Here is an 18,193-nt window from a genome sequence, read left to right on the forward strand (position 1 = left end):
TTCACCTAAGAGAACATTAGTAAAATGAAGCTTCTGAGTAGCAGCTAGAATGATATTTCCTGAAGCATTACTAATAACTGTAGCTGCCACCGCAAAATTATCTCGGATAGCCACATCAAAATTTCCCTTTAATTAAGCATCCAGTCTGAGGAGGAAGCCAAAGAGAGGGAAGGGCTACATCACGCCAATGATCTGTTTCTCCATAATTCATGGTCACTTTTTGTGGGGAAACACAATTTTAATTTCTTTTTCTTTGGGGTTCAGTAGTGTGTAGTTAAAATGCAGTCATATAGTTCACCAATCCATTTCAGAATTTGATTATAACAATTAAAATTACATGTTTATGTTAAATGTTGATTAAATAATTAAATTTACCTATTCTTATCTGCTTAAACTTTTAAGATTAACAGTGATTTAACAGTTTAGCCCCCCATTTTTTTTCTTCTTCTAATCAATATACAAGAGGGGGAGTCAAGAGCCCTTTGATAGGTTGGAAAAACTCTGATTCTGGCCATTAAGGAGACGTTTAACCGTAGACTTCTATACCAAATGATAACTATGGACTATGACACTGAAATCAATTTTATAAGATTTATAGTATAGTTAGAAGTGTTCATGAGTACTGAGAGCATGCTTAGTTTAGTATTCACACTTTCATAGTCGGTCGGTATTTCTCATAGAAAAATGAGTTGTTTGAAATGAAGCTAAACCACATTGTTAAGGGGGGTTAATCCCAATGATTCTGCTAAATTTCTTGCTTTGAAAAAGTAGGTAAATAAACAAGAACAAATGTGTTGTTTAGCTAAATTTTATATTTAGTTAAATATTTTCTGCACATAAATGTAAATGCTCTTAAAATGCAAGTCCCTTCAATGGGTCTACAGTAGTAGGTAATGGGGTTTTCATATGAAAGTCTGGGGAAATGATAAGCAAATGCATGGGTCTAAACATCATGAGATGAAGGAACCAAAAAAAAAAAAAAACTGAACCCTATTGCTAGAATTGCATATATTGCATTTTACTTCAGCATCTTTTCTCGCATCCATCTAGAGTTAATGGCCTTCCGGGGTTTTTGTTTGTACTTTGCTGTATTGGCTCTCAGTTTGGAGCCTCGGCTCCTGAAATCTGAGAGCCTGACATGCAATTTAAATGACTCGAAAGCCCTGACTGGTTTCTCCAGTTGTTTGGAATCAATGGTTGATGGGTGGAACAGCATAGCTTTCCCTGATTGCTGCAGTTGGAGTGGTGTCATTTGTGATAGTTCCACTGTTCCTGGCACAAGGGTAGTTGGCTTGGAACTTGGTAACCAAAGGCTTACAGGTAAGATATGTGAATCCTTGGCAGAATTGCATCACTTGAGAGTTTTAAACCTGTCTTATAACTATCTCACCGGTGCCCTTCCTGCTGAGTTGTTTCAACTGCAGAAGTTAGAGGTCATAGACGTAAGCAACAATGATCTTATTGGTTCAATCAACACAGGTATGTGTAGAACATCTACGGGTATTCGTGTTCTTAACTTCTCTAATAACCATTTTTCTGGAGAAGTTCCAAAAGATTTGGCAAATTGTACCTCTCTGCATTATCTCTCCTTTGATAAAAATAATTTATCAGGGAGTTTGCCCGAGAGTGTCTTCCAACTGCAAAATCTTAGTGAACTGCATTGTTAGTTCTTGTGTTGGCTTAATTCAGTTCCAAAATGCAGATGCTACTGTTCACATCTCAAACACTGATATAGAATGCTTAGAATCCAATCTTCACCGTTCATAATGTAGATTCATGTGTTATGAACGCCCCTGCAAAATTTCAGCTCAATCGGACCACAAACGCCTATCTGTCGGAGCTGTTGATCAAGACTGGACAGGCCGGGTCCGGACCGCAATTCCCCGGGTCCGGACCTCATTTCCAGAAACTGAAATCTTGCTCCGCAAAGCCGTGCCCGGACCGCCCATTAACATGTCCGGACACCCCGTAAGTTTTAGGCCCAAAAACGTGATTTTAAGTGGGTTAGGTCTAGGGTTTTGTCGGGGGTATATATATATATCATTATAGAAGAGAGAAGTACGAATTTTCACCCCCAGAGAGTTCGTCGGAGGCTGTGCTAAGAGAGATCATATGTGGTGAGCGTTAAATTAAATCTCTTAGAGTTTTAGTTATTCCTTTGATAAATCTACGGTTGAGAAGTCTATCGGAAGGGTCCGGTAAAGGAGAATCACGTTGAAGAAGATTGTGAGCAAGGAGACGAGTTGTAGGCTTGTCGATCTTACAGAGCCAAGGTCTTGCAAAGGGTTGTAAGTGTTCCTAGTGTCTGTAATCTCTGGATAATCTTTTGATAGTGATTTCCTGGGTTTGGCTGCCCCGGAGAGGTTTTACTTTTAGATCGGTTTCTAAAAGGTTTCCTCTTCGTAACCAAAATATCTGTGTCTGCCTCTTTATTGCTTTATATATTTTGGGTGATTGAATTGTTTATTGCTTCATAATATTAATTCCGCATAAATTGTGATAAACAAGTTTTTGGAGTCGGCATAGCGTTTTTCAATTGGTATCAGAGCGGGTTCACTCTATTTGGATTAAATTCTTGAGTGAGATCTGTTGACTCCTGTTTGCTATGAATACTTCTCAAGGGGAATATGATCTTATAAACTCCTTCAACAATTTATTGGAAAAATTCACTCTTTTGAGACATCAATACACAAATGTTGTGGGGGAGTTTCAAGATCTTAAGCATGTGAATGAATCTATTGTTACTAAATTGTCTGAATCACATGCTTTAATTGATTCTTTAAAATCTGAAAATTCTGTTTTAGGATCTAAAGTTGATTTGTTAGAGAATAAATTAAAAGGGTCAGAAACTCAATTGAAAAAATTCTCTAGCAATTCCCTTGAGAATATGTTACATACTCAGAATTCTGATTGTGATAAATCTGAGTTAAGTTTTGATTGTCATGTTGCTTTGTCTTCTAACAATGATTCTACTTCCGAGATAATATTTGTTAAATCAGAAAAAGTAGAAGACTATGTGGTTAAAAGAAAAACAGAAGCTGCCTCGACCTCACAAGGTAAGAAAGTTAAGAAAATTCATATTGAACCTTATGTATCTTACCCTAAATTTAGAGTCGTCCATCCTCCTAGGAATCTACCTCCTAAAAGGTTTATCCCTACTTGTCATCATTGTGGAAAAGTTGGTCACATTCGACCAAACTGTTTTAAATTGAAACCTCATGTGCATAAAAATAAAAATTCTGTTTCTAGAAAACATTATGAGGGTTTGGTAATGATGATGGGAGGTGTGTCTAGAGTAGACAAGTTTGAAAATGTTCACGTCTCTACACCTTTATTCAAGAAGGTTTGGGTTAGGAAGGATTATACCATTCACCCATTGAGGGGGAGTGGTAGTGATCTCACCTAAAGTTAGGTGAGTCAATAACATGCCTAGGATTGATTGTTTTGCTTATTTTTGAATATCCTAGAGCGTGTTATTTTTCATTGCTTTGCATTTTTTTTTTTTTTGCTTTATTGTTTATGCACTGCATTGTTTTTGTTGTTACACTTTCTGTATGAAGAGTATATACATGATTGTTTTGAGATTCATGTTTTGAGGCATATTCATAAAGGATTTTTCAAGAAATTCATATATCATGATCTTTGAAAAGCTTATAAATGAGATGTTGTGTGCGGACCACCAAGATTTTTGTCTACTTGCTAATCAAATGTTCAGGAATGTGTAATGTCTTGTGAAGACCTAGAAGTAGTTATTAAACCAAATCATTATTTTGTAGTGGGACCTATAAGATGTGATGAAAGTTTAATGCTAAAGGACATTCATGTCTTGCCTGTTGTAATCTCAGTTCAAGCATGTTGTTTTGTTTAGCATTGCATTTTTCTTTGTTTTGCATTTTTTTTGTGTGTGCATTTCTTTTGTGAAAAATTTCAAAAAGACAAAAATATGTTACTTTGATTGTTTCATTTTCTTTCTTTTATCTTATGCACCTAGATAGTCCATTAATTTTTCATGTTGTTTTTTATGGATTTAATTCCTTACGTCTTGGAATGTTCTTAATATGCATGAGATGAAAATTTGTGTCAATGGACTTGTTTTTGTGGTTACCTAAAGCCTGAGCTTATGTGGTACATTTTTCCCATGCCTTATCTTTTGTGCACATTTAAGCTTAAATTGAGGTTTTGTTTCACTTTATTTGTGAGGTCTGTTAAGTAGCCATATGAGGTTTTTGACTAGTCATATTTTTCAAATTGACCATATGCTAGTTGAACCTAGGGCTTAAAAATTCATGCTTTCTCTGTTGTGATAAGCACCAAAAGTTTAATGACACTTTCTCAAAGAAAAAAATAAACAAAATAGTGAAACAAATAAAATCAAAAGATCATATTCCAAAAGGAATTTATTTCACTGTGTCAAACTTGTGCAAAATATTTTACAAAGAGAATTGTATAGGATGAGAGTGGCTAGGCCCTAGTATGATAAGGTTTGACTTTTGATTTGATATACTTGTCAAAACCTCATGGTGGTGAAACTTTCTCCTCATTTTGTAAATTGAAAATTTTTCTTTTTGGGTGGCTTACCCACACACCACACAAGCATAGGTTGAATGGAACATTTTCTTGGCTTGGGTTAAGCAATATGAGTTTCTAGCCATTTCTAGTCTCATGTATATTTTGCATATTTGGAGCATGTTTGGATATTCATTGTGCAATACATGAGTCATTGATGTGTTATCATGTGTGTTCATTTAACTTTTAAGGGGGAGAAACATGCTTTGCATTTCCAGTTTCCTGTTGTTAATTGAGTCATACATTGAAGGGGAGTTTTGCTGATGTTTCTTTATAACCACGCATTCTACGTCATTTTTTTATCATGAGTTTTATTTATGTCTTCTTATTCCACATATGCCTTGATGTATTTTGTGAAGTGTTTCAGGAAACATGAAGACCTTTTGTCATTCTGTGACAAAAAGGGGGAGTAAATATGGGGAGATGATGGAATTGGCTCGGCATTTTGGTTTTGTCACTGAATTGCCAAAGGGGGAGTTTGTTAGTTCTTGTGTTGGCTTAATTCAGTTCCAAAATGCAGATGCTACTGTTCACGTCTCAACACTGATATAGAATACTCAGAATCCAATCTCCGCCGTTCATAATGTAGATTCATGTGTTATGAACGTTCCTGCAAAATTTCAGCTCAATCGGACCACAAACGCCTATCGATCGGAGCTGTTGATCAAGACTGGACAGGCCAGGTCCGGACCGCAATTCCCCGGGTCCGGACCTCATTTCCAGAAACTAAAATCTTGCTCCGCAAAGCCGTGTCCGGACCGCCCATTAACATGTCCGGACACCCCGTAAGTTTTAGGCCCAAAAACGTGATTTTAAGTGGGTTAGGTCTAGGGTTTTGTCGGGGGTATATATACATCATTATAGAAGAGAGAAGTACGAATTTTCACCCCCAGAGAGTTCGTCGGAGGCTGTGCTAAGAGAGATCATATGTGGTGAGCGTTAAATTGAATCTCTTAGAGTTTTAGTTATTCCTTTGATAAATCTACGATTGAGAAGTCTATCGGAAGGGTCCGGTAAAGGAGAATCACGTTGAAGAAGATTGTGAGTAAGGAGACGAGTTGTAGGCTTGTCGATCTTACAGAGCCAAGGTCTTGCAAAGGGTTGTAAGTGTTCCTAGTGTCTGTAATCTCTGGATAATCTTTTGATAGTGATTTCCTGGGTTTGGCTGCCCCGGAGAGGTTTTACTTTTAGATCGGTTTCTAAAAGGTTTCCTCTTCGTCACCAAAATATCTGTGTCTGCCTCTTTATTGCTTTATATATTTTGGGTGATTGAATTGTTTATTGCTTCATAATATTAATTCCGCATAAATTGTGATAAACAAGTTTTTGGAGTCGGCATAGCGTTTTTCATGCATCTTCAAGATAATTGGATATCTAGGCTGCTGAATAATGGAATTGGTAACCTCTCTAACCTTGTGAAACTGGATATCTCCTCTAATATGTTTTCTGGAGATCTTCTAGATGTTTTTGGGAGCCTTAGAAGGCTTGAGCATTTCTCAGTCAATTCAAATCTATTTTCTGGCCGTTTGCCAACTTCGTTGGTGAACTCCCCATCACTTCAAATGCTAAATTTGAACAACAACTCTCTAAGGGGTCCCATCAACCTCAACTGTTCTGCAATGAAAAATCTTGTCTCCCTGGATCTTGGCTCTAATCTGTTCCACGGTCCAATTCCAGAGAGTCTATCCTTCTGTCAAAGATTGACTGTACTTAATCTGCTCGCAACAACCTTAATAATGAACTTCCCAAAGGTTTCAAGAATCTTCGGGCCCTAACGCATTTCTCAGTCTCAAACACCAGCCTTGTTAATATATCATCAACTCTTGGGATTTTGCAACACTGTAGAAACTTAAGTATGCTAGTCCTTTCGATGAACTTTCTTGATGAAGAAATGCCCGCTGATGCGAATCTGCAATTCAAAAGCCTCATTAGTCTAATTCTTGGCAATTGTAAACTCAGAGGTTCAATCCCACAATGGTTGAGTAGTTGCCATAAATTGCAGTTGTTGGATTTATCATGGAATCATTTGGGTGGAACCATTCCATCTTGGTTTGGAAAATTTGAATCTCTTTTCTACTTGGATTTGTCAAATAACTCTTTCAAAGGGGAGATACCAAAGAGCTTGACCCTTCTACAGAGCCTCATAACTGGGACTATCTCACTTCAAGAGCCTGTTTCAAGTTCTCAGCTTTCAATAAATAGACAAGGTGGGCAAAGCTTGAGGTATAAGCAGATTTCGGGCCTTCGACCAACTTTAGAACTTAGTTACAACATGCTCCAAGGGCCAATCTGGCAAGGTTTTGGGAATTTGAGAAGTCTCCATGTCTTCACCCTGAAAGACAATAACCTGTCAGGACCTGTTCCAGATAATTTATCTGGGATGTCAAGCTTAGAGGTACTGGACTTGTCCCAGAATAAGCTATCAGGAGAAATACCTCGTTCCTTTGTTAATCTTAGCTTCCTGTCGGCTTTCAATGTATCATATAATCAGCTGTGTGGAGAAATCCCTCAAGGAAGTCAGTTTGATACTTTCCCAAATACAAACTTTGTGGGAAACATTGGTCTTTGTAACTCACAGTGTACTTGTGAGCCTGAACAGCCTCCTTCTCATTCATTAAGAGAGAAAAAGATGAACATCTTTGGTTTGGAATTTGGAATTGGAGCTGCAACAAGTTTTGTTCTTAGTGTCACCTGTTGCTTCATGTCTGGATGGGTGCTTTCCAAGCCTAAAAAAAGGAAGAATGCAGTAACTAGAATTGGACGTTAGAGGTACTTCAGAGTTGTCTCTATAAGAAGAAAGCTTGGGGTCGAGTCAGAGCTGTCTTCTTATGGTTTAAAAAGTTGCCATGTATCTGCTTGAGGTTATATTAATTAATATTTTTTCAGTTTTCAATCTTTAAAATTCGTATATGTAAATCTTCTATCTCAAAAAATGCAATAGAAACCTCATTTCAATCTGGGTACCAATAAAATAAAATAAAAACAACTACAATTGGATATTGGTTGGGTAAATGCTAATGAAACAAACACCATTAAGTCCACAACTCCTCACATGGCAACTAAAGCAAAGTCTATATTCTCCACAAGGCAAGTACGTGAACTGCAAGACTACACTCCTCATATGGAACCTCAAGTAACGGCTACATCCTCAACAAAGGCAAAGAAAATCCAACATTTACAGCAAACCAAATCAGCCCAACGACTAGTGCTCAACAAGAAAGGAAAACCATCAATCACTTTTATTTATAGCAATCTCATTGATTTTGTATAATATTTTCCCTTTGTAATCTCTCCAAAGAATGTGTATAAATTTAGCATGTATCAATGAAAAACACAAGACAGTAATTACATTGAATTATCAAATTTTATATGGTATTATAACTTTGAATGAGCGACTCATGTCTTCTAAAATCACCGTTGGTCTTGTGATTGATTACTATTGAGTTTTGATCAAATGGTAATTTTAAAAGTCACCTCATTCTTAGAGTGACACAAGAAAGATACAAGAGTGACTTGTAGAATTGTTCTAGAATGAGGGGTTGGGAAAAGGTGTTTATAAAGGGGCATGATTATGATTAGGTGAAAATGGTATGAGCATATTTGTTATGACAACAAAAAAAATTTCCCAGCGATGTTCTTGCATTGACTACCTTCAGGTGGTTGATTGTGTTCTTTGCTGGGGGTATAGTTGGGTTTTGACCTTTTGAGGTTCTTACACCTGTAATTAGGGTTTATGAACCTCTTGAGGTTTATGATCCTTCATGTACTCATTTTGCTTTTAAAACCGCTTTATGCAACCCCTTTGAGAGGACCGGGCTATTTATTTAGCCCATTTCCTTCGTTGTTCCGTTTACTTGCACTGTTAATTTTCGTGTTTGGGTTTGTTGTAGGGGATCCCATCCCTTTTCGATTTTTCGATCACTTGTACCCTTTTCCCTATGTGTTTAGAAAAAAAAAAAAAAAAAAAAAAAAAGAATAAAAAATATGTCAAACACGTATGACACTAAAATTTATGTAGTGCAGCTTAATAAGTATACATCGACAACCGTAAATGACCAAGAGGGACTTCTACCATCAAAAGATTTACAAAGAGTAGTGAAAAAAAAAAAAAATCCAAACCCAAAATTCTTGTACACCTAAATTTTACTCACACAAAAGAAAAATATGACAAAAAAAGAAAAAGAAAAGGAGAGAATATATTATGTCCTTTTTGAGGGACTCAAACTCGGCTGTGATAAGTTAATTAAAAAAAAAAAAAAAAAAAAAAACCCATGCCATGATCGATGTTTTTTGTTGGGAGGGTCTTTACAGCTGTTGATACAGTTTCCGGCATGGTGAATCCAAGGTGATCTGAGTCTTCAAGCTGTGCTTCTTGTGAGTAATCTTCCTGTAAGTCTTGTGGCAAATCTGCAAAACGAAGCACACGTTAAGAGGTTTCGTCGGGTAGGGGTGGGCAGATTAACCGGTTACCGATTACCGGTCGTGTACCGGTTTCGACCGAACCGATATTAACCGTAACCGATATACCAATATCTTTATCTGTTAAATTTTTTATACCGGTATGCTTCTCGGTTCGGTTCGGTCCGATTATAAATTTCATATCGGTTAACCATTTAACCGATATAAACCATTAAGTAGGGATGCCAAAACGATGTAGTTTTTGGATTATATATATACCTATGTAACCTTATCTTAATTTGGGATTGGGTAAGTTTGACTTTTTTTTTAGTGATGGCATTGGATGGGATTTCTTTGCCTTTGGTGAAAGCATTTTTCATTAACTAGTTTTGTTAGTCTAGTTAGCATTCATTATGTTAATTAGTCCATTTGCTTTGGAAAAATGTATTTTATAATATAAAAAAAAAAAAAGAAAAAAAAAAAGTTGTGGTGGATCAATATAAAAAAGCTTCAATTTTTAGTCAAAAAAACAAATATTTGGGTCCCAACAAAAAGAATTTGGGCCCTAAAACAACTCATTTTTAATCAGTTATTTTAGCCCAACAAAAAGTATTTGGGCTCTCAAAAGTAAAAAAAAAAAAAAACTCATTTTTTGCCAAACAAAATAAATCAATATAAAGCCCACGGTTAAATCGGTTAACCGAACCGTTTAACCGTGTACCGTTATAACCGATAATGTCGGTTAAAATTCTTATTGGTCCGGTCTCGGTTGATAAACCGTTTAACTGAAAATTATCGGTAAATAACCGATAAGAGCCAAAACCGGACTGTTTTGACCGATACCCAGGCCTAGCGGCGAGTGTTGGCCGGCGGTTCCCCCTCCGATGCTTAAATCAGTATGTGTATAAATCTAGTATACGAATTCGTGGTCCCTCATACCTTCGGAATGAGGCCTTTTATAGTTGAGCATGCGGAGGTGGTTGTGATGGCCGGGCAGAAGATCCGGTATCTGGTCATAACGGCTTGAAGGGTTAATGCTTGCGCTCCTTCTCTTTATGACTGATTGGAGACCGTTACATACGTTGATCCGAGGATTGGCTGTACTTGCGAGCAGGCTTTAAGAGCAGGATGATAACCATCCCGACTAATTAGCCAGGCGCGGGTTGCCTATGTATCTGGATGTTAAGCACGGGAGGTTTATAGTGACCCTATGCTTGGGTTTTGGCTGCCCGGGAGTGCATGGGACAACGAAGTATTCACTGTTTTGCATCGAGCACCTTGGGCAGGTCCATTTGGAGGTACCGGGCCTTCTTAGGCTCATGGGCCCTTGGCTCGTGGGTTTGGGATGACCTGTGGGAGGCGCCGAGTTTATGTGTAATAGTTACCCCCCGAATTCCTTCTGCCGAGATTTCGGGAGGAGAGAATTCAAACCTTTGATCTTCTATTGGTTGGACCGTTCAAGTGTCTTTTCATGCCCGGTTCCTTGTAGCAGTTTTTCTTGGTGTCTTAACCATTTATGGAACCTAACATTCGCGTGTCCCGTATATTCCGAGATTTGTTGCAATCTTTATGGTTTTCAAATCTTTTGTCCTTATTCATGTAAATGCGCAGTTGCTTGTCCACGAGTTCCAATAAATGTGATTCAAAAGCTGACGAAACGAATTTTGATGTGTTAATCGGTGCTTAGGGTTGCATTTTTCGAAGGGAGAGTTGGCTCAAGTCTCTTCAGTTCAAGCGTGATTGCAGGCTTATGATGTTCTTGCATTGAATGCCTTGCACCTTGTCCGAGTTTTCCTCCCTATAAAGGTTTCATCACCGATCTTTGTTGTTCAAGCCTTCTAGATTTCCCTCTGTTTCCCAAACCTTAGAGCCTTTGATTTTTCCAGTTGTCGTGTCCTCTCAGAAGCTTCCAATTCAAGTTGACGAAATCACTGATGAGCAACCATCAGAGATTCCTTTGGTTCGTCATTCGGCCAATTCTTCAGCCAGTGCACATCCGATTGGCGAAGGGTCTCCTTCATCTTTGCGTTTAGATTTTGAACGCTGGCAAAGATCCTACTTCTCGGTGGAGGATGAGAGGGTACTCCATCATATCTATGATATACCCTCATTGGTTTCGTTGCATTTTCCAGATGGCTCAACTGGAATGGTCGGAGGTCCCGCGGAAATCTGCGTTCTTGAACTTATGTTCATGGCGGGAGTTCATCTGCCCTTTTCTCCTATAGTGAGAGAAATGTTGTCTTTCTTGGGGGTAGCTCCTGCACCACTTATGCCGAACTGCTAGCGCTATTTCATGGCCACCCCTCTGTTGTGGCCTTCTATGTTCCTGGGCAAGACCTTGTTGATCCCTGAATTTTTTAATATATTTATGCCCCATTTTTATCCCACTTCCAAAACGGTTACCGTTATGGTTTGCGAGAAGAACCAGTTTATCGAGCTCGGGAAAACTTTCTCCAACAATAAACAATGGACGGAGCAGTTTTTTTACATATCTAGGACTTGGGAGGCGTTGGTGTCCGAGGTTTTACCCGTTCAACATTCTGTTCCCCGGGAGTGGGCAGTCTTTCGAGAAAGCTGTAAGTGTTTTTAGTTATTCCTCTTTTTCCTTTATCCTTCCCCATACGTTCTTACTTCCCTTTCTGCCGTATGGAAAGAGTGCCCTGTATTGAGCCCAGAGCAGCAAAGCCGGGTTAACCACATCTTGGAGTTTTCTCAGCTCCCCGAGAATGCAGATCGGAAGCTTTTTGGTAGTATCGTTAATGATTCCGCTCTTCGGGAGTGCTTGGGGTACCAGATTCCAGAGGGTAAAGTTGTCTGGGATCGTCAGGGGAACCCTAAGAGATCTAACCCAACTGGTGACAAGGCGGTTTCGAAGTCGCCTACTCGGGCCCCGAGCAAGAAGAGTCGAGTGCACAAGAATGTCACCTCTTCGGGGAAGCAGTATACGAATGTGACATCTACTTCGAAGGGATAGCGCCCAGCCTCCAAGTCGTCGGGTTTCGAAAGGATGGGCAGACAAGTCACAAGACCTCCTGGATGTATTGTCCTCCCTTTGGTCTGATTCTGTGCTGATAAGTTTTGGTCCTCCTCGTGGTTTGAGCGAGGCGTCAGAGCCTATTCCTACAATGGAGGCTACTCCCCTCCACATAGTGCCTTTGGAAGTGCGACCTCGGGAATCAGGTGAACCCGTGGCCACTTGTCATGAGGCTTGTACTACCTCCCCTTCCAGGGATAGGCCAGTTGACCCACTGGTCGGGCCTTCCAATCAACCCCCTGTACATCGAGGGCAGCCGATCATGGGACATTCCGGTAGGAGTTCTCTGATTATTAGGTCTTTGGCCTCAGGCTTGGTAGGAAACCCTTTGTCGGCAATTACCAGGTTGCTTCCTACTGACTATACTCGGGGGGAGGGTCGTCTTACTCCCGAGATGTTCGCAGACAAGTTAGTCCATTGTCACTATGCGGTAAGTTTTCTCTCATTTTGTTTTTATTTTTTATTTTTTAAAATGCCTTTACCATCTCTGACACGATTTCTCTTCCTATAAAGCTCAACTTTTATCGCAAGTTAGTACAAGTAGTTTCAGGAGGGTTAGCAAGAGTACGCTGACGAAAGGGTTGAGTTGCGGGACTTAGTTCGGAAACTAAGCCAGAGGCAAAAGGCCTCTAGCTCTCAAGACCCCAATTCCGAGGTGGAGAATCTTCGTCATCTACTAGCAAGGAAGGTGGACGTGCTTTTAGAGACCCAACATGGCTCAGTGAATTGAAGTTGGCTAACGCTCATCTTTAGACGCGCCTTGCTGTTGCCGGCGAATTGGGTTACGGAGGTAGAGTCTACTGCTACCCAGTTAGTTGCAGAGAATGTGAAGATCCCTGAGGAGCTTCTGAGGTTCGGGTTTCCGAGGAGGGTTTTCGGAAGCTTTCCGAGATGCTTGAGGCTCAAATATCTCAGTCGGAGGATGCCCGTGAGAAGCTTGTAAATGATTTGGAGGCGTCCCGATGTAGGTGTGATCGATTTCACCAAGGGTACCGCTATTGGAAAGCTAAAGTGGTTCGTTATCTTGCGGAGTTGTCATTTGTTCCTTGGCTCCGAGACCTGTTGTGGGCCCGTGGATTCCATTGGGGTTTTGAGAATCATGGTACCTAACTATCTGTAGAGATCATTTTGGTATCGACCCTACTATAGTGAAGTCAAACTTCTTTGAAGTGCCAGCTGCCGCTGTTGACGAAATGGTCGACGCGGGCCTGGAGTTAATTCCTGATGCTCCGGAAGTTAATGTGCATGGGTTCCGCCAGGAAGCGAATCTACCCCCTAAGCCTTTTGGTCTTGAGATTCTTATAGATGACGATACCAATGAATCCCGTACTTAAACATTTTGTTTTGTATAAGGATTTTTGTTTCTATTTTTTGCACTGCCGTTAGTCTTCTTGGTATTTTTTGTTGGACATTTTTTGGATGCTTTGAATGCATGTCTGGATTTCTTTTGATCTTCCGATTTCATGTATCCTTTAATGCCATTGTTGTTGCAATTTGTGGTCGGGTGTCCTACCCCCCATGGCCGAGATTTGGAATTTATTACGATTCTCAGTCATTAAATATTCTGTTAGTCTGTTGTTATTTGTCGTTTCAAGTTTCGGAGCTCATTATTATTATTATAGGCACGGTCTCCGATGGCAGGACATGTGGTGTGTCACTATTTGAGTTTCCTAGGCGACACTGCGCGGGATGTCTCCTCGCATTTAAAGGTGACCTTTCGGTTTTCCAAGGTTTATGCACTATAAATATCCCTTAGAGTTGAAAGAATTCTTCATTCGATTGACTGTGCCTCTTCTGTTTTTTTTTTTTTTTGCTTCTTTTTTCATGGCTTCTGTTCATTCATCTGGGAGTTTGGCAGAGACAGAGTCATCGGCTGCTTTTGTCTCCTCTTTGTTTCCTGGAGGCGTGTTGTCTTTATCCCGCCCATTGACTGAACGGTCTCATTCTCGTGCTTCCAGTGATTTTGATGCAGAAATTGCCGAACTATGCATGTGGTTGGAGGCACGGGAGAAGTGTTTGGTGGATCGTTCCAACCAGTTGGCGAAGTTGACGGCCGACATTGAAGTGAAGGATTATCAGATAGCTTGGAAAGACCAGAAATTGGAGTCACAAGATCGACGAATTGCGGATCTCGAGGCTTATCTCATTAATGTTCACGAGAAAAGATGGGAGAAAGCCTCTAGCTTTTATTCTGCCACCTGGCTATTTTTGAAGGAGGAGGAGAAGTGCCGGAGACTTCATAGGAAATACCGGCTCTGGAAGGCTAGGGCTCTTGAGAAAGACGGCTCACCTAATGAGGGTCACTATCGGTAGCCTTTGATATAAGCGGCAATTGCCCTTCCAGGGCTTTAACTTTTTGTTCATCATATTCCTGGGCGATCGCTCAAATGTGATTTGTACAACGTCACTTTGGACGTAGAGTACCAGATCGAGCCCAGATGTGATACCTTTGGTGTAGTCAGATAAACAAATGACATTTCATGTAATTTCATCTGTTGAAACTTGACATTTCATGTAATTGATTTGACTTGATCCATTGTAACTGAATCTTCTTGTGATGTAAAGTTTTAAATGAAATGGTTGCCTTTGACTCCTTTGCTGTGTTGTGTCTTCTGGCCTTATTTGTTTGTTTTGTCGTCTTGAAAATTTCGTGTTTGATGAACTCTTGGTTGGAGGCCCAGTTGGGTTGAGGGCTTACCCCCCGTTTCCCAGAGTGGGAGATTTTTTTTGCTGAGGGTTTACTCCTTAGTTCCCGAGATGAAAGATTTTTTTTGTTGAGGGTTTACTCCCTAGTTCCTGAAATAAGAGATTTTTTTTTTTTTGTGCTGAGGGTTTACTCCCTAGTTCCTGAGATGAGAGATTTTTTTTGCTGAGGGTTTACTCCCAAGTTCTCGAGATGGGAGATTTTTTTTGCTGACGGTTTACTCCCTTGTTCCGAGGCGAGGAGATTTTATTAAGGGTTCTCTCCCTTGTTCCAAGACCACTGCAAGATAGGGAATGTATTATCGGGCCCAATGGTCGTTTTGACCAAGGGTTCTCCGACGCTGAAATGAGTCACCATAAATTAATTTTTATAAATAATTCAGAATTATAAAGAAAAAAATGAGTACAATGGAAAATTACTAATAATATCTTTTTAGGTGCTTGGCATTCCAAGGTCTTGGTAGTGGCTTTCCTTCCGCATCTTGTCGATGATAGTCTCCTTGTCTATGGCTTCGAACAACTTTGTATGGCCCTTCCAAGGTTGGTCCAAGTTTTCTTGCTGCTGGATCCTGGGTGGCTATGGCTATGCTGACCTTCTGAAGGACCCAGTCCCCAATCTTGAACTGTCTCGGCTAAACTTTTTTATTGAAGTATCTGGCTGTCCTGTATTGATAGGCTGCCATCATTATTTGAGCATCATCCCTTTTTTACTGGTGCAAATCCAGGCTTAGCTTTATTCCTTCTTCGTTCATCTCAGGGCTGTAATGCTTTACTTGAAAACTGATCGATCCGATTTCGACTGGAATGATTGCCTCGAATTCGAATGCCAAGGAGAAAGGGGTTTCTCTGGTTGGTGTTCGGATGGTTGTTCAATATGACCATAGCACCTTTGGAAGAATTTCTACCCATGCTCCTTTCTTGTCCTCGAGTTTCTTCTTCAGAGTTTTTATTAAAGTCTTATTTGTTGCTTCTACCTGACCGTTGGCCTGGGGGTGCTTGGGAGATGAGAAATAATTTATGATCTGGAGCTCAGTACACCAACTTCAGAAAGGTTTGCAATTGAATTGCTTTCCATTGTCGGCTACAAAAGCATTTGGGATACCGTACCAACATATGATTGCTTTCTAGAGGAAGTTCCTTATATTTTCAGTGGTTATAGTAGCCAATGCTTATGCTTCTGCCCACTTAGTGAAGTAGTCAACGGCGACCACAACGAACCGACATCCTCCCTTCCCATTGGAAGCGGACCCACCAAGTCAACCCCCCATTGCGCAAAGGGCCATGGGGCCGACACTGGGCTTAATTCTTCATGTGGATTGGCTAGCATCCTATCAAAGCGTTGGCATTTGTCACAATGCTTTATAACTTCATGGGAGTCCTGATTCATTCCTGGCCAACAATATCCTGCTCAGATGGCTTTATGGGTGAGCATTCTCCCTTCTGAGTGGTTGCTGCATACCCCCTCGTGAATTTCTTTGAGTACGTATGCGGCCTCGTCTTTGGATAGGCATTTGAGTAGAGGGAAAGTGTAATCCCTTAGATACAGAACACCATCGACTAGCGTGTATCGTGCTGCTTGGATGCGGATCTTCCGAGCCAGTTTATTATTGGGTGGCAGCTTGCCTTCCTTAAAGAATTGTAGGATGTCGTGGCCCTTGTCTGGACATTGCTCTTTCTCCTCAATGCATGCCACTTGGCTTGTTTGGCTAATTGAAGGTTCGGCTAGTTCGTGGATCGGGTGATCAACCGTTATGATTTCTTCTTCGGTTGTGAAGCCCATATGAGTAAGGGCGTCTGCTTGCGAGTTTTCTTCTTTAGGAACCTTCGTAAATAGTATCTTGTCGAAAGATTCCATGATCTCCTTCACCTACGCTAGATATTTCTTCATCTTACTTCCCCGAGCCTCATATTCACCTTGAACGTGTCCAACCACTACTCGAGAGTCACTTTTGATGTCCAACTTTTTGACTCCCATTTCTCTTGCCATGTTCATGCCGAGGATTATGGCCTCATATTCAGCCTCATTGTTGGTGGTGCTGAACTTCAATTGCATGGCTGCTTCACATTTTTTACTGTTGGGTCCTTCGAGCACAACTCCGATCCCGCTGCATTTTCGATTCGTCTACAGAGGCCACCGATATCTCTTACGGATGGGCTTCTTCTTCCTTAGAGATGTCATAAAACTCGGCCAGGAAATCGGCCAACGCTTGTCCTATCAGAGACGTTCTCGGATGGAATTCTATATCATTCTTTGAGTTCTATGGCCCAATTGGCTAATCTCCCTGACAAATCTGGCTTTTGCAGGATTTTTTGTAAAGGATACTCGGTCAATACCTTGCTTGTATGCGCCTGAAAGTATGGCCTCAATCTTCCGGCGGATGTGACCAAGGCAAATGCCAACTTCTCGATCCACGGGTATTGTTCTTTGGCACCATGCAGGGCTTTGCTGACGAAATAGATAGGCTTCTGTACCCCTTGTTCTTCCCGAATTAGGGCTGAGCTTATAGCTGATGGTGACATTGCCAAATACAGGTATAGAGCTTCTCCTTCGACCGGTTGGCTTAGTAGTGGTGGGTTGACCAGGTATTCTTTCAATTCTTGGAAAGCTTTGTCTCATTCCAGACTCTAGGATAAGGCTTTCCTCAGGACTTTGAAGAAAGGAAGACACTTGTTAGTCGAGCGAGGGACGAACCAATTTAGTGTTGCTATTCTGTCCGTCAGCTGCTGAAGCTGCTTTGTGCTTTAAGGTGCTTGCATATCTAAAATTTCCTTGATTTTCTCGAGGTTGGCTTTAATTCCTCTTCGGGAGACGATGAACCCGAGAAACTTGCCCGAGGCTACTCAAATGGATTGAGCTTCATCCCGTACCTCAACGTATCGAACGCCTCGACTAGGTCTACTATGTGATTGACCACCTGTATGCTTTTCACCAGCATATAGTCTACATATACCTCCATGTTTCGCCCAATCTGCTTTCGAAACATTTTGTTGACTAACCATTGGTATGTAGCTCCAGCATTTTTCAATCCAAATGGCATGACTCTGTAGCAATACAGATCGATGTCGGTAATTAAAGCTGTTTTCTCTTGGTCGGACTCATGCATGGAAATCTGGTTGTAGCCAGAGAATGCGTCCATAAAGCTTAACAGTTCATGTCCCGAAGTTGAGTCCACAAGCTGGTCAATTCGAGGCAGGGGATAGTTGTCTTTGGGACATGCTTTGTTGAGATCTGTGAAATCAACGCACATTCTCCATTTTCCGTTCGACTTCTTGACCAGTACCACATTTGCCAACCAAGTGGTGTACTGAATTTGCTTGATGAATTTGGCTTCTCGCAATTTCTCAACTTCTTCTGCGGCCTCTTTATTTTTTTCAGCCGAGTACCCCCTTCGCTTCTGTTGTACAGGTTTGAAACTGGGGTCGGCATTTAGCTTCTGTACCATGACCGAGGGTGCTATTCCGAGCATGTCGTCATGGCTCCATGCGAATACA

General features: G+C 40.7%; 1 pseudogene; it reads left to right on the forward strand.

The window, feature by feature from the left end:
* The first annotated feature begins 1,055 nt into the window (after positions 1 to 1,055).
* LOC132178012 (phytosulfokine receptor 1-like) lies at positions 1,056 to 11,938 on the forward strand (annotated as a pseudogene).
* The last annotated feature ends 6,255 nt before the right edge of the window (positions 11,939 to 18,193 follow it).

This window comes from Corylus avellana, chromosome ca4, assembly GCF_901000735.1.
Source record: "Corylus avellana chromosome ca4, CavTom2PMs-1.0".
Taxonomy (NCBI): Eukaryota; Viridiplantae; Streptophyta; class Magnoliopsida; order Fagales; family Betulaceae; genus Corylus; species Corylus avellana.